Source organism: Phodopus roborovskii, unplaced genomic scaffold (assembly GCF_943737965.1).
Source record: "Phodopus roborovskii unplaced genomic scaffold, PHOROB, whole genome shotgun sequence".
In the NCBI taxonomy this organism is placed as follows: domain Eukaryota; kingdom Metazoa; phylum Chordata; class Mammalia; order Rodentia; family Cricetidae; genus Phodopus; species Phodopus roborovskii.
This window is the reverse complement of record NW_026126651.1, coordinates 4,699,986-4,717,662: the sequence shown is the minus strand read 5'-3', so window position 1 is coordinate 4,717,662 and position 17,677 is coordinate 4,699,986. Positions and strand designations below refer to the sequence as shown.

Here is a 17,677-nt window from a genome sequence, read left to right as displayed (position 1 = left end):
TCTGTCTACCACTACTACCCTCACCTCTGCTAGTCCCCATCTACTCTGTTTCTGCGGACCCAAGTGAAATCATGCAGTATCTGCTTTTCTGCATCTACCTCTTTTGTACATTACATCGTTAGCGTCTAGGTTCATCCAGGATTTGTTGCAAATCTGTTGCTCCATCTGTTTATTCTCTATTGGCAATTCTCATTGCACTGAAGTCTGGGCCATGTAAGTGATGCTGTGGTGAACACAGGCATGCCTGCAGCTCTGAAATACTGATACCACTTCCTCTGAATTGGTACCCAGTAGGGAATTTGCTGAGTCACATGTCAGTTCCGTTATGGCAATGCTGATTTGCATCCTCCTCACATGCCCTATACAGAGTTCCATCTTCTTCAAGTCTTTACTGGCAGTCGTAATTCCTCCTTTTTTCCAATCACTATCACTCTGTTAGGTTTGAGTAGACATATGGGGCTCAATTCATATTTCCATTTGTTAGCAATGTTGAATACTTCTTCATCTGTGTCATCTGTATATCTTGTCTCAGAATGCTAATTTTCTAAGGCAGTCATTTGCTTTGTGGCTTTATTGAGCAGCATGAGTTCCCTATGTGTTTTCTGAACTGGTTCATTGCACAGTGTCTGATGTGTATGTTTCTTCCTTCTGATCTTCATGTTTTCTTCACAGCAACACTATGTGAAATTATCTGATTCTTAAGCATTAATGTGAATGATGAAAATTAATGATATAGGAAGATAAGTATTTTGAATATTTCAATGATTTCATTTTCCTAACAAAGGCCCCTTTCCTTCACCGAGTCTCTACTGCCTTGGCTAAGCCTGAGGCCACCAATGACTAAACATTTCGTGAGAACTGATCCTCATCTTCAAGGAAGTTGCATCTGGCTGAGCAGATAAAATTAACTATAAAACCAGTCAGCTTTCTTCTCAAAGTGCAAACTGTGTGCTCCATTATTCTAGGGGAACTTTGCTGTGACTCTAGTGAATGGTTTGAATTCTGGTAGCACAGCAAAATTTTTCTTCACTTTTAAAACTTCATCTTCAATTCTAACGTTTTGGTTGCAGTGAGCAAGCAAAAGGGGAAATGTTCAGTTGAGGAAAGTGTATTAAATACATGATAGTAGATAGTAGGTTTTAGGGCGAGGACTACCAAATGGCTTCTTCTCAGAGGTGGGAAGGGTTGGTGTTGATGTCTGGGGTCCTTGAGACTGAGATGTTGATGGACTGAGGAACAGAACAGGGTGCAGTTGTCACCGGCGCTCAAGGGACTTCCTCAAATAATCCAGATTATTCCACTCTGAACACTACTGGTTTATTGATTGCTGATGAATTCTACCCTCAAAGGAACAAAGGGGATAGTAAATAATGCTCAAATCAGACAATCAGAGAATGGCTGCTCCTTGCAAGAGTCAGGCTGAAGTTCGGTCCTGAAAATATAAAACCTTTTGGCAATGAAGTGACAAGGAGGATTGTTTAGGCAGAGGGCTAGCCGCCATTCAGCTGCAGAGGAATTGAATTATTTTTAGTATTTTCAGAGTGTATTAGTCAGGTGTTGTGACAGTAGTAATGTTACAAACCATCCCAAAGCCAGTAACTAAACAGAAAATTATCTTCAGTGACTTGGCAGTCTGCTGGCCTGGTTTGCTTCATTTGAATAGCAAATGAGAAAGGGCAAAGGAGATACAGCAAGTCAAGTCCCTTCCCCCCAATGCATCAACATATATTTTAGGCCTTTGTTTGGATCATCTTTGACCAATGTCCCATAGCAGAAGCAAGGAACACTGGTCATCTGGCTAGTTCCAAATAGAAGTTCAAGTAATTGCATGGCTTTCATACTCTGGGGCTGCTGTGGCCGTGCTAGAACTTGACTGCAAGGCCACTCATCTAGGACAGTCTTCTTTGTATAATGGGGGTCCTGTGGTTTGCACCTTTTGAGTTTGGAGTTGTCCTACACTATTTTGCATTTGAAATACAAAGTCCATGACTGGGTGCTTTAAAGAACAGATAGTAAGAATCATAGGTTTTGCATACTCAACTGTCTAATGTCTGCTATTCTAATCTGGCTCAGTAGCAGGAAAGCAGCCGATGGATGGATGTAAACAGGGCATGTAACTCTTTCCCAGTAAAACTTTGTTTATGACAAAACAGGTGCTTGGGATTGCTTTGAGCATGAGGGTTGGATCTGACTCTCTGGTTACAAATTTGCAGCAATGTGATGTAGCAGATAGATAATATTCTATAAATTCCCCCTGGAAATCATCAGATTTTAATTAATTAATTAATTAAGTTATTTATTTACTTTTGCTATTCTTCTAGAATTGAATTAACCTAAACTGTGTATCCTCTGACCTATACCCTCTTAATAGGAAACTAAAATCCAAATCTCCAGTTGTTTCCAAAGCTGAGGTTATTACAACATAATTCCTGTTTGTTGTAGAAGTCGTCAAGTGTTAATTGGAAAATAAATTCTTCGATGCCTGACCCATGCTCCCGTCTGGATTAGTAATTCCTGCTGGATTCTGTTTGTCACACCACTGCTCTGGATCCTTATCGCAGGGTTTATACACAGACTGTCTTCTGGCCTCTGACATTCTCTCTGAGCAATCCGAAAATGCTTTAAGATCAAGAGTAGACAATTTTCTTTTCTGTGGAAGAAAAACGACTTGGCAAATTAATGTAGAAACGAGTCATTCATTCCTATTTATTTACAGCAGGAAACGTTTAGTATCCAATTTACGAAGGAGATTTGTGCTTCCTCTTGCTGAGCAAAGGGCACTCTGCCTTAGTGCACTCTCTACATTTTGTCTAGAAGATTTTCAACCGGGTTTCACTGTGTCTCCTGTTTGTCTCCTGTGTGTTTCCTCGCCCACTCATTGGACCACAGCTTAGGGCGGGCGGCACTGGCTGTCCCAAGCCACCTGGAAGCAGTTTTATCAACCCTCTCTCGGAATTTTGAGTTATACCTCCATTTCTGTGTCGGGTAGGGGCTCACTGTGGAGCCCAGGGGAGGTTAGAACTCACGCCAACCCTCCCATCTTTGCTTCCTGAGTGCTAAGGTTCCGGGGCAAGCCACCCGTTCTTAGGAAGCTTTACTTGGAGAGACTTGCTTTCCAAGGTGTTCTCTCTGTGTAAAGAGCTGCACTGTTCTCGTGGGTCCTGAATCCCGGCTCCATTCTTTGTATCTCATCATTGATGTGTTGGCCAAGTGGTCCCCAAATCAGAGAAGCTTCTTCAGACATGAAGAACACACATGTGTGTGATCTCTGTGACTTCATATTAGGGTGCTGGATTCTCTCCACACCCACTTCCATCCTCTCTCTACCACTTATCACTTCCTCCCTCCCTATTTCCTTTCTTCTCCATCTCTATTTTATTTCTCTCTTCCTCTCGCCTTCGTGTAGTCGTCTCTCTCTCCCTTTTATTTTCTTTTCTTCCTTTGTTTCACTTCCTTATCTTTCCTGTCTTTCTCTCCTTTCTCTTCTGTACCTCTCTCTCTCTCCCTCTCTCTCTCCTCCAGCTCTCTTCTCTTTATCCTCTCTGCTTTTTTTCCACCCATTTCCTTTCTCCTTCCTCTCTCCTCCTCTAGACTCACCTCTCTTCCCCCTTCCCTCCACCCTTTCCCCTTTCTTACCTTTCTATCCCCTCCTGTCTCCGCTCTCCCAACCCTCTCTCTCTCTAAAGTAATCTAGCAGAAGCTAGTACAGTTTCAGTCCTGTTAAAATGAACGTGTCAGTCATCCTTGAGATCCAGTAGCTTTGTGTGACGGATAAGCGAGAGTGAGCCATACTTCATATTGTATTTATGGAGAGAAGCAGAAGAAGAGCATAAAGTGAAGCCCCATAACTGAGCTGAGTTTATTTGGAGACAATTTATTCAAAGGAACAAAGACACTTCTCACTGACTCCAGGGAGTCAGGAGAATGTCCTTGCCTCAGAGTAGGACGCGGCAAGGCTGGAACTGGAACCCGGCTCTGTTCACCACCCCCCACCCATTGTGCCATGCTAGTCCTGGCTCTGAAGGGCTGTCTTGGCAAAGCACCTGGATTTTCATGCCCCTGGAGACAATGCTGCCTCCTTCAGTCTAATTCACACACTCCCTTGTTTTCTGTCCTTATGGCATGCTGAGTTTCTACAGTTTCAACTGTACCACAGCAAACCTCCAGACACCTCAAGTCTCCACTTGGAATAGAAAATGTGGCATGCTAGTTGGTGCCATTGTCTCTGAAGACTCTTCAGAGGGGTGACAACCCCCCTCCCCGCAGCTAGCTAGAGGGTTCTTTTCCTCCATTCACTAAAGAGTTGAAAGATGATGGCCCACAGAAACATAAAAGTCAAGACTACTGACAACATTTCCACCTTCTGGGGTGGGGAAGAGGCCGGGAACTGGGAAGCACTGACTCTAAGGGAAACTAAGTTTTCCTTGGGTCCTCAGAGACCACACTTCTTCATTATTGAGACACTGCTTTTAGCATGAGAATTGTGTCCTCCGCTTCTGTCTTTGAGCATGGAAACAGACGCAGTGGAGTCCTCTATCTCTGCCTCAGGGCACAGCTATGGAAATGACTGCTTACCAGTTGTGACTAACTTGTAACCCAACCCTACTTTTCTTTGTGGTATAAGGGGCAGGGAGGAAAACCTTCTGCCGGTGGGGAAGAGTGGAAACTTCCTCTAGGTAAAGGATGCAGCCTCTTTGAATACTCAAGAGAAGCCCAGTGCTTACAGGCATGCTAGACTATCTACTCCTCACACAGTGCGGTGGTAAATAATTCGTGAGGAGGAGGTGTGGTCTAGACCTGTTTGGTGATATTCTGGCAACCCATTCATGCCCTGTCAGGAGGTGGACATGTTCATTCCTTTTCAGGATGTATGCTCATTCCTTCCCAGGTAGATGGCAGCCTTCTAATACATGATACTATATTTCAAAAGACAGTGGACCCCACTAGTGGGAAAAACACCTATCTTTGTTAGCGTTTCTATCACTGTGAAGAGACTCCATGACCATGGCAACTCTTATAAGGAAAACATTTAATCGGGGTGGCTCTCTTATAGTTCACAGGGTTAGTCAATTATCATCATGGCGGGGAACATGGAGGTATACAGGCAATCATGGTGCTGGCCACATCTTGATCAGAAGGCAACAGGAAATGCTTGTGACACTGAGCAGGATCTTGAGCATAGGAAAGCTCAAAGCCTGTCCCCACAGTGACACACTTCCTCCAACAAGGCCACACCCACCCCAACAAAGCCACACCTCCTAGTAGTGCCACTCCTATGAGCTTATGGGGGTCCGTTTAATCCAAATACCACAAACCAAGCCAGTGTCTCTGTTTTTATCTCAGGAATATTACTGGAATCGGGTTTGTGGCACCATATGCACTAATATTAGGTAGTCTGCCTCATCTCTGAATGAGAACAACATAAGAAAGTGAGAGAGAGAAAGGGAAATTGAAACAAAACAAAAGGAAAACATCTGCTCTGTCACTACTCAAAAAGGAAAGATACTTTTCTGTGGATGCTCATCCACAGTATAACTTTTCAGTTTAGTAAACGGTGGAGGCTTAATAGGTGGAAGATCCAAGCCCTAATCCAGGAAGGCAGGAGTGTGAGCCTTGAGTCAGACTTGCTTTGTGAGCTTGTTTTCTCTTTTGTGAAACAATGTGTCTGTTTGGGAAGAATTCCCTATGTCCCCATTCGTGTCCCCATTCTCTTATTTTCCTCAGCACGCAGTAGGCTGTGTGAGATGAATCCATTTTGAAGGGATCCTTAGGTTTGCTAATGCGCATCCATCCATCCCTCTGAAAGAAAGCACTTACCACCCAACCACAGCTCTGCAAATATTTGAGATTAAAGACCCGCTTTAGGGACATGGATGTGCCTGGGCCTGTTTTGTTGAGGTGGAACTCTGGGAGACATCTCACTGGGAAGTAGCTTGTGAATGTTTCAACTCTCCCAAATGTAATATGAAAAGCTCTGTACTAGTCACATCAGTGTGCACTGTCCTTTCAAACAGCCACTTCAGACACAGTGGTTTGTCCCTCTCATCGTTACCGCCCAGTTGTCGGGGTGACTTGACAGTTACACAGGAATTGCCTTCCTCTGAATCCCATCAACTGTCATCTTTTCCTCAGGCTACACGTCCGTCTTTTCATCTATCCTTTTATCTGCCCATGGAGCTTGTTGTTCAGCCCTGTTGTAAAAAGAACATCTCCTTTCTTGAAGCCTACTAAATAAACAGTCCAAATATCATTTGCTTCCACTCAGAATTCTTTCTGAGTGTGTCCAGGGACTCAGATTTCGTTCTCCACAACGCCTCTCTTACCACTTAGCTTGGACTCCTTTCTAACCCTCAGGTTGAGTCTACCTCAGAGTGTTGTCAGGAGGCTCCAGTTAACATAAGCATACAGCAGATAGTGGTGTTTCCCGTGGGGATTAGCTCCCCGTATTTGCCTGCACCTTGCTGACTGTCATCCTGTTGCTTTTTAACACCCTAACTGGCCTTTACTGAATGTGATGGTTTCTAAGGAAAGGACTAATTTAAACAGAGTGGAATTGACTGCCAGTCTCTCGTGGATAATTAATGGACTGACAGGAGGCAGAACTGGTGTAGCGATACCAGGATCCAAAAGGATCCTAAGTTGCTGTTCTCAGTGCCTGGTTGAATACATAGATCTCACTGACCTGCGTACAAAGCTCTGAAGACGCAAAGTTAATGAACCATGATGTCTACCTGACCTTGATGGGTTGGCACCATACCCACCTTCTAGGCACAGCCAAGCCTGTATGTCCTCATGGAACCCTGACTAATTAACTCCCGTTGAGTTAGACCTTCCGAGGAATGAGCTCCCTAACTGGTCATCCATAGCAAGTGGTCAGCTCTAAAAAGACATATTCAAGCAGCATTAGATGGATCCAGCAGATTATAGTCATATATGAGTCTCTCAGCAACCCTCTGAGGTGGGGCTCCATCTAAAGCTTTATGTATTCATAAAAATGTGTGTGTGTATGTGTGTTTTACAATAGTGGTTAAAAAGAGAACACACATTTGAGAGGGAATGAGGGGCATGAGAGGAGCTGGATGAAGCAAAATATGTAAATATAGTAGTACACACATACGCACACACACACAGATACACAGATGGTCAAGAAATTAGTTCACTAAAAATGAGACCTCTAATGGGCCGAGCTTAAGTTCCATGACGCCTATGCTTTACTGGGCATGTTGAACAGAGGGCCCCTTCCCCTGAAGGGTTGTGGGACAGTTCAGGACATCGCTTGCTCTACAAGATGGACACCTGTGAAGATTACAAGAATTCCAGGTGCCAATCAGAGGAGGAGGGAATAGTGCCAGATGCCACCCAGACAGCAAATGTGACACTCAGCACGATTTTACAGACCCCAAGTCCAGCAGTTCTCAGTCTGTGTTAGTGAACTCGAGGGTCTTGATTGGTTCTGGTGTGTTCCCCTGAGACAGGCCTTTCCATCTCACGGGGAGTTCTAATCACTTCTGGACAATCTCCAATTCTTGCTAAGTCTTTATTGAGCTATGGCAACGGAGTTGACAATTCTCTATGCTGGTGCACTGTGGTTGGCTTCAGGGAAAGACTCATGCATTTGTTTTCATGTCTGGTACCCTCAGTCAACAACGAATGATATTTATCGGGAGGAAATAGTTTCATTTTTATATCAGCTGGGCATGTAGCATTGAAGAGGATTTACATTTAAGAACCAAAGGGCGGAACAAAGATTGGAGAAATCTGACTTCATGCAGGACAGATGGAAAAATAAGTGGATATCTGCATTTCTACACATCCCGGTGGATTATCTTAACTTATCTATTATCTACATGTAGACAGTCTTTGGTTTGAGGCTTAGACACAGCTTAAGGTGATGGTCACTTATGACTGAACAAGCCTGTGGCATTTGCATACTCATTTGCACAGTCATTGTAACATTACTAAGTCTCAGTTGGGCCTCCAGTGAGACAGGAGTGAGTAGCCAATGTCAAGCAGGCCGGGGTGGAGGGTGATTCATGCAATTGCACTTATTGAGGCTGAGTTTCTGGCACATGGTAAGAATCAAATTTAAAAACTCTAATTTCCTCTTCCTTGGCACCAAAGAGACAAGGAGATGTGAAGTAATTGAAATCACTTGGGTCCTGTTGATATTAGTCAGAGGGGACCCCCCCCCCCCGCAGGGGGAACCTGGAGCTGGCCTTCAATGGAGAAAAGCGAATGTCAGAAAAAAGGTGGGCTAATATAAACAAATGAAGAAGGTAAGCTGTTTAAACCAGATGCACTGACTCTGTCTGTAATCCAGGATACATTAAAGACATCCTCATAGTTCAGAGGCTATCCTGGGGTATATGAGGCCTTGTCACAAACCAACTAACCAACAAAACAAATATGAAAGGTATAACTATACAAGATCTGTTTCCCCCTGATTATTAGAATACTAATTTAACAAGGAATAGAAGATGACAGTAAGATAACTGCTCTACTGAGGAGGATGGTGAATGGGTGGGGTGTTTCAGAACTCAGAATGTTGGCAATCAAATAACACTTAAAGCGACTAATTCATTCCAATGGCCTGGACTGCATCACGTTAGATTGACTTGTATGCTTTGTGATGAATGCTTTCCTTCCAAACTTTTTATTTTAAAGTCTCACATAGCATATGATGGCACTGGTTTATTTGGCACAAATTCTCTTATTTTTTTTTCCAAATATGATTCTATTTGAGTTGCATACTATCTCTCCTTCCAAGGTTGCCTTGGAATGCTCAAGATTAGCTCCTTGGACCAACATACCTTACAGCTGAAAACAAAACAAAAACTCCAAGAGAGGGCATAGGGTACCAAGGATGATGACTTTGGAAGCACAATGGTAACAAACAAACACAGGGATTGTGGATGAGTATCCTGTATATTACATGTTGCATCAACTTGAACAATTTACTTGGTCCTTTCCATACAATAAGGATAACAATTCATGCCTTGATGTGGCTCTGGAATTGAAATAAGGAGTCACCTGCAGAACACGGGTTCAGTAGTTGCCAGCTCCCTTCTCCATCCTCTGGAACTGATTTGTGTTCTGGAATTTAAACAGAGGGTGGTTCCTCTTCTCCAGGGAAGAACCCTAAGGGGAAAGGCATTACCACTGCACACTTCTGGGCACAACTGAGTTTTGCCTTTGATTTTTTTCTCTAGTTAGTATCACAGATCAGAGTCCTGTCCTCACACAACAGACCCTGGTTGGATGTGGCTGGCATTTGGGGTCAGAGACAGATGACTGTCATCTCCATTAAGAATAACTGTGACCCTATTTGAGGATGATATGAGAGTTTATATAAGTGACCTGGAAAACTCTACCAGGGAACTCCCACAACTGAGAAGCACCTTCAGCAAAGTGACAGGATACAAGATTAACTCAAAAAAAAAAAAAATCAGTATCCCTACTATATACAGACGATAAAGGGGCTGAGAAAGAAATCAGAGAATCATCACCCTTTACAATAACCACAACCAACATAAAGCAAAATGGATAACACTTACCAAACAAGTGAAAGACCTATATGACAAGAACTTTGAGGCTTAAAGAAAGAAATTAAAGAAGATATCAGAAAATAGGAAGATCTCCCATGGTCTTGGATAGGCAGAATCAGCATAATAAAAATGGCAATCTTGCCAAAAGCAATCTACAGATTCAATGCAATCCCCATCAAAATCCCAGCACAATTCTTCACAGACCTTGAAAGGATAATACTCAGCTTTATATGGAAAAACAAAAGACCAGGATAGTCAAAACAACCCTGTACAGTAAAGGAACTTCTGGAGGTGTCACCATCCCTGACTTCCAGCTCTATTATAGAGCCATAGTACTGAAAACAGCTTGGTACTGGGAAAAAAAAAAATGCACAGGTAGACCAATGGAATCAAAATGAAAACACTGATATTAACCCACACACCTACAACTGCCTGATTTTTGACAAATAAACTAAAATTATACAATGTATATAAGAAAGCATCTTTAACAAATGGTGCTGGCATAGCTGGATCCTGGCATGTAGAAGACTGCAGATAGATCCATATCTGTCACCATGCACAAAACTCAAGTCCAAATGGATCAAAGACCTCAATGTAAATCCAGCCACATTGAACCTCTTAGAGAGAAAGTGGGAGGTACAGGAGAGGCTACCTTAAATGCCCTCCCCCGATAATGAGACTAATGACTACCTTACATGCCATCCTAGAGCCTTCATCCAGTAGCTGATGGAGGCAGAAGCAGACACTCATAGCTAAACACTGAGATAAACTCCTGGAATCCAGTTGCAGAGAGGAAGGAGTGATGAGCAAAGGTGTCAAGACCAGGCTGGAGAAATCCACAGAAACAACTGATCTGAACAAGGGGAGCTCATGGACCCCAGACTGATAGTTAGGAAACTAGCATAGGACCGATCCAGACCCCCTGAGCATGGGTGTTAGTTAGGAGGACTGGGCAGTCTATGGAACCTCTAGTAGTGAATCAGTATGTATCCCTAGTATATGAATGGTCTTTGGGAGCCCATTCCACATAGAGGGATACTCTGTCAGCCTAGACACACTGGGGAGGAAGGCCTCACTCTCCATGGGGAGGAAAAAGGGGACAGGATAGGGGATTTGTGGGGAGCAGGGTAGGAGGGGAGGAATTGTATTGACATGTAAACAAAAAGCTTGTTTCTAATTTAAAGAAAAAAAACAAAAACAAAAAAGAATTACCATGACCCAGCCTCCACAGCTATGCAAATACATATAGCTCTCATAAGGGATATATATGTGTGGCCAATTTCCTTTCAGCATGGACATGCCAAGACCTTCAGAAGGCTTTGCTGCTCTGTTTTCTCTCAGTTTTGCTCATTTTTCAACTAAGGGGAACACTACAAAGGCCCTTCTCCAGAAGTGAGGAAACACTGAAGTGGGATTTTCTTTACTAGATAAAACTTCTTTTTCATTTAACAAGAGCTAGAGAAGAGAGGTAATTTGAAGCTGCTGTGAGGCACAGGGCCAGAACAGACGTGCAGAGGAAGGAGCCTAGACTAATCTCAGGCCTGCTTTCCTGGAATGGGCTCTGCTCTGTGGCCTGGGCCATCTGATGGTGCCATTTCTCGAGTCCTTTCTAGCACAATGGTTTTTTAGTTTCTGTATATAATCCTTGCTGCTTTGTCTATTTTGTGTTTGAGTCCAGGGCTGTGTGTATATCAGACAATCAGTCTGTCACTGAGCCACATCCCAAGCCTGGTGTGATACTTTTCATGTTTCCACAAACTATTGTAACCACATAGACAAGTCTAGAGTAGTAAATGTGATAAGTAACGGTCTTACCATGTTGCTATGTTCACATTGTTTGAGAAAACCTGCATATAGCATTGAAGAGCCTCAGAGCTATTACTGTGGGGAAATGCCTGACACAAAGGAGGATGGATTCATTTTGACTCAGTTTCCAAGACCACTAGGAGAGGGCGGCAATGGGAAATGTCCATGGTAGTGATCTTCATCCTTTATCCCTTCAATGCTGCTCAGGCCTCCAGTCTGTGGCATGATGCTGCCTGCTATCAGTCTTTGCCTCCTCTGTCTTAGTTAACCCTCTCTGCAGGCTCCTCACAGACAGAGTGAACACGAGTCATCTACTTTATTGAGCTCTGATCTTTGCAACGCAATGCAATCAATCAGATTGATTGTCAAGGTCAACAATCAGGACGTTGCACTTGGATTTCATTCTTCCCTCCCATAGTTCATCTTTGTCTTATACCTGAAGCTTATCCTTTTCATATATGTTTGAATGCTGTTGCTACATGTTTGTGTGTCTGTAAGTGATTTACATTCCTAGAAGCAAGGTCATATCATATACAAAGAACCAATGATTGCTTTTACTGTAGAACATGTGTGCGTGCCTGTGTGTGTGTGTGTGTGTGTGTGTATGACATGTGTCTGCACAGTTGTGCATACACAAAGAGTTGTACATGCACATTCCTGTGTTCTAGTGCAACCCCAGGTTTCCATCCTCAGTCACTGCCCACCTTGATTTTGAGACAGTAACTCCTCCTGGCAACCCTCCTTTCTCTGCCTCCCTACTCCTGGAATTGTAAGCACACACCACCATGTCCTGATTTTTCACTTTTTACTTGGGAGCTGGGGATCAAATTCAAGCATCTGTTTTACATGGCAAGGCCTTTGGAGACCGCACCCTTTTCCCAGCATCCCACACAGTACTTTTGGCATTTATCCAGGCTTGGGTATGTCCTAGTTCACTCATCGTAATGACTGTATGCTAATTGATTATATGAATTGTCCACATCTCACTTAGCCCTTTCCTTGCTGACTTGGGTTTACAGTGGGAAATAATGCTGAAATTAATGTCCTGGTGAAATCTCTCCTGCCGTGTACATCTTTAACTTCCCTTAAAGTTGCCAACTTGCTGCTAAAGAATTGGGGAAAAAAAAAATCACTGTTCCAATGGCTTATTCTTAGGTTTATTTATTTTATCATGGCTTGTTAATGCCAGCAATGGTTCAGAATCTCACATTTACTGTTTTCGTTCACGTGGCATACATCACATATTCAATTTAAGCAGAAAGATGGGCAACCTGCAGTCAACAAATTTCCTATTATGCATGGGCAATGAGCTTATGCAGCTAGTTACTGTTGTGTGAGATCATGTGGATGTTGACTGAGGCAGCCGGGCTCTGGTGATGCACTTGAATCACCTTTAAGCCTGCTGGATGCAAATTCCTTGACATGTTTTGGTGTTTTTCTAATCTCTTTGCGCTATGCCTTGGAGCCCTTCGCTCGTGATCAGACCCAAACGCCCACAGGCTTCGGCTGTTTAACTTTTTCTCTGGCCTGATTGTAGGCAGAGCTGCTGGTGTTTTGTTAGCTGCACAGAGGTGTTGTAACCAGTGAGAGATTTTGCTGTTCCTTGAGTTGTTTGAGTATTTCTTTGCTGAGCTTGACAGCCTTGACACTGGAGTAACAATGGCTTTGTGGAGATTATGGAAAGTAGCCCATTGATTGAACTGACCTATTGGTGTCATCAATCAAAATTCACAGGCCATAGCAAGTTTCATTCAATCACAAGTTTATTTAGCTTTCGGGGGGGGGGGGGGCGGTGTAGAATAGAGAATAGTGTCATTTATACTTTCAAGAGTGTCAGAGCCCTGATGGCCACACATGGTTTGAGACTCGTGTTCCCAGAGGCAGATCATGAGCTCTCTTCCTTCCTTCCTCCCTCCCTCCCTCCCTGCTTCTCTTTCTCTCTCTCTCTCTCTCTCTCTCTCTCTCTCTCTCTCTCTCTCTCTTCCTTTCTTCCTTCCTTTCTTTCTTTCATTATTTAGTTAGTTGGTTTTGGCTTTGTGACACATTGGGCTTAACCAGGGCCTCCCTCAGGGTCATGCGTGGGGTGCTATCCACTGGGGAATGAATGACTCACTAGTGGCAACATCAGTAAATACAGAGACTTGTGCTCCCCTGGGCAGCTCCTGTCTGCCATTGGCTTTCCTGGTGGGCCAGGGCCCCATGATCCTTACCCATTGTGTGACTATTGGCAGGCTCAGTCTTGCACAGGCCCCCTTCAGGTAAACTCAGCTGCTGTGAGTCTGTGAGGACCATAGCTTTGCCATGCACTTAAGACAGCATCCCATGGCCCCCTTTATCACGGTAAATAAGGATCAGGATAAACAAATAGGCCGAATAGATGTTTATTCAGGGAGAAATAACTTACAACCTAGACAGATGAACACCAGGAAATTCAACCCGATCCTCTCCTGTCCGAGTCACGCCAGAAAGAGAGTGCCTTTCCTGGCCCCCTCCGACCTCCTTCCACAGGTCACTTCCGCCCATGGCTCCACCCCCCAATGGGTGTGGTCATTGCCAGAGAAGGACTATCTCACTACACCCATTCCCATCTCCTAGCTCTTACAGTTTTACAGCCTCCCTCCTGCATGTTCCTCTAGCTTTGGAGGGGCTGATGTTGGTGTGCCGTTAACTAAACACTAATTAGATGGAACGTCTCATTGTGAATTAACTTGTGTATCAAGTAGACTTAATGGATAACCTATGAGAGGCATGTCAAAGGGAAAATTGTAACATATCATTATTCAGTTATAGATAACAGCACTGAGGTAGTTGGTGGTATTGGTCCTGAGTGACACATTTTTTTTTTTTCCTTTTAAGATCCCCTGCTTTTATAGAATTTACATTTCCAATTTATGTAACGATAATTGTTGTTCTTTATCCAAAACCTCAGAGTTGTGAATTATTACTTCATGGCAACATTTGCTTATAATATCTGAATGCAAGCTTGATGATATTTGCTCAGTTCAGCCGAGAGCAAGTGGAGGGATTACATATGTGTGGTCAGGGTAATCATTCTACTTCCTGATGTGTTTTGAGAGCTTTTTTTTTCCCTTGCAGTTTGTGGAAATGTTTTAATTAGAGGATTTGTAGATATAGAGATGCAGTGGTTTATCTGTGGCCCACAGTTCCTTACCAATGAGGTCTCATGCTGGGAGACCCTCCTCCCCACCATCTGAACACAGGATGGTCACAGACTACGTTATCATGCTACAAGATTCACATCTCTGGTAGCTAAGGGCTGTGGTTCAGAAGGAACATTTCATAGCTGGGGTCCCTACAATTTTCTAGGAACATCCGTTACTTTAGAATACTTTAACCACAAAATATATCAAATTTCCATATATTAACCACATACATGTATACCTATCACTAAATGTAGTCAGTAATTGCAAAATAAGAGTAGGCTACATATACATACACCAGCCTAAACACCGCAGGAGAGGCCCTGTGCCACCCACTTCAACTGTCTATCTGAACTCGGCTCCAGTCTGTATTTGTGGCTAAATATACCCACAAGGCACCGGTAATCCAGTCCATACAGGTGCCATGGGCTGTGGGAGCACAAGTCCTTCCAATTTCCGAGTGAAGACTCCTGGTGGCACATCTGGGAATGGGCTCAGCCCTCCCTTGCTTGGTCCTTGAACTTGAGCCACTGGTGACTAATTCCCATGCCAAGGGTCTTCCAGGGGGTGTCGAGAACAAATCTGATGGAGACTGATCACTAGCTATATCCACTGAATCTCCGTGTGGTCTGTAAGCCCCAGTATCACAGATCCAGCCTGGCCCAGCCATGGGCTATAGGCCACTGCTAGATAGCAGCTTCTCTCCAGACCAGGTCCGGCAAGCAGAGTATGTTGATAGTGGTACCCGAGGTCATCCTGTTCCCCGGGCCACACCCAGGCTGGTCCTGGGTTGTAGGGTGGGAATGAATCCAGGCCAGGAGGTGCAGGAGCTTGTGCTCAGGTGTTCAGACAAGGGCCTGCTATTTGCTAGGGCTGGTGGCAGGATTGCCAAGCCAATCCCTTCCTTGTCATGGAGCCACAGTGCTCCTGCTTATGAGGGGGCAAACTTCTTCGCTTGTGCTCAGACACTTTACTCGTATTCCACTCTGTTTTGGCAGTAGATTGTGTAGCCCTCTGCTTGAGCTGGGTCTTGAATATTTGGTTCATTTAGAAGTTCTTGTATTCCTAATAAGATCTGTTTGATCTTGATAGCTGGCCGCCAGTCCTTGTCTTCCTCCAGGATGGACAGGTACAGTGTGTCAGAGGATACACATTTGGGTGAAACAACGGTGGCTCAAATTTACATTTTGGTGGTGAGGATGGATAGTCATCTTTGAAAAGCATCCGTAGTTTAGACAAGCCTCCTTCCCATGGAGTCCCCTTCTTTCCGGGGATAGCACACTCCCAATTCATCAGGTTCATCGTGCCATCAGGGTTCTTTGTTGGGACAGCCACAAAGCCAAAAGGTAGTCCTTCCTCCAAGCTTTCCTTTCCTGGGCAAGTCGGCTGAGGGCAATCCAAGACATCTTCAAAGTCCCTGGGCGACCTCAGCCCTGACTGTCGCAGGGGTAGAGGCTGCGGCATTCATTGGGATGGCAAAGTTCTCATTGCACTACATGTCAATAAGTAAGCTAATCACAAGTATTTATCATGAATTTTAATTAGACACACATTTAAATAGGTAAACTTAAGCAAATGAAATCAAGATTTAGTGGTTAGTTTGTTTTAAAAGTATTATTTTAATTGGGGTCAATAACACACAAAGTGTATGCGCGTGTGCACGTGTGAGGGGCTGCATGCACATTTTGTCCATACGCATGTGTGCTGAGAACTGAACATTAGGCTACAATATAATTGCTTATTCCTATTTTCAAGGCCAGCAATAACACTGTTACAGACGGCTGATTTGTTCTTATTTTTCCAGTTGACTCCTGGGCACAGTTAAGGACCACATTTTGTAGTGCCGTTATTTTCTAATCCGTGTTTCCTATGGAGTTTTATGAAGATTTTTATTTAAATTCTGTACTAGAGCAGAAGAAGATATTTAACTAAGCAGAATGCCCGTGAAGGGGTGTGGTCACACTTCTGTGGATAGATATATAATCTTATCAGTAGAGGTGGCGTCAAGTGAAACATTTGAGACAGTTGAACTCCTTACTGGGGTGGACTTTATATACACATTTTCCTTTGTCATGGGTAAGAGAGTGTGGGGTATCTTCAGGTCTTTAATGACTAGGTTTTAACAGGCGTTCCACTCATTGGTTATAAATTATTGCTTACTGATAAATGACAACCATTTATAAAGCATACCTGGTTAACAGTGATGTGAGTGCAATACAAAGCCTACCTACTTGTTTCTTGGTGTTCCTTCTCTTCGAAATACAAAGTTCAGGGAGGGATATTAGACAGCTAATATGTCAAAATTCAACCTTTTGATTGGGAAGGTTAGTGGAAGAGGTTTCAATGCTGTGAATAATTTATGTACTTATTCAAGAACAGAGTTTATCTCAAAAAGGTTGGAACGGGGCTGGGAAGGTTCCTGAAAGGTTGGCAGACTTGAGCAGTACAAATCGGTCCACCTCAGTCAGGATCATGGAGTGACAGCCTTGCCCAACCCAGGAAATGAGTGGGACGTGGTTACTTTCTGAAGGACTGTGTCTGAATGTTCTCTGCAGAGGAAATCGTGCGGCATGAGGCAGGGTCCTGTTACTGATATCTTGTGGACTAAAATCAATAAAAACTTGAAAATTCATTTGTATTTTAGAGCTAGTCAGCATCTTTCCCAGAGCCACCCAATAATAAAAAATCATTTAAAAAGAGGGATTTTTTTTAAAGAAGCAAAACACAATTCTGTAAGTGCATCTGAAGAGGATGTGGAGAGCCAAGAACTTTCTGACAAGTGGCTGCTGGCAAGTTTTGCGTTTTGTTTCAGCAGAGTTACCAAGCACCAGGAAATTGCACAGATAAGTCATTTCATTTGAAGTTTCTGAGCTTTCTGTCTCTTTTCAGTGATGGAGATAAAGGACATGTTTTAAAGACTGTCTGCGGGCTTCACTTTAGTTTCTGCAGAAGAAGTCAATATCAGATTTCAGAGTCTGAGGATTTGTCCCAATTTCATGGAAAAGAACAGAACCTCCTGATGTTTATACTAGACATTCTGGGCTTTGTAGATATTATAGGATTAGGTGGATGCTGTATGGAGTTTCCTCCTAGAGACCCTCATAGATGATGGTTATTCCATGCCAACGCTAGTTGATGGTTATAATGTTAGTGTCCATCAGGTGG

At 43.6% G+C, this 17,677-nt stretch overlaps 1 protein-coding gene and 1 pseudogene across 1 annotated transcript in view; one reads left to right on the top strand and one right to left on the bottom strand.

The window, feature by feature from the left end:
* Nell1 (neural EGFL like 1) overlaps positions 1 to 17,677 on the top strand; it is a 651,975-nt gene that overhangs the window by 352,418 nt on the left and 281,880 nt on the right. The gene's annotated exons all lie outside the window — the stretch shown is intronic.
* LOC127213672 (SUMO-conjugating enzyme UBC9-like) lies at positions 15,444 to 15,933 on the bottom strand (annotated as a pseudogene).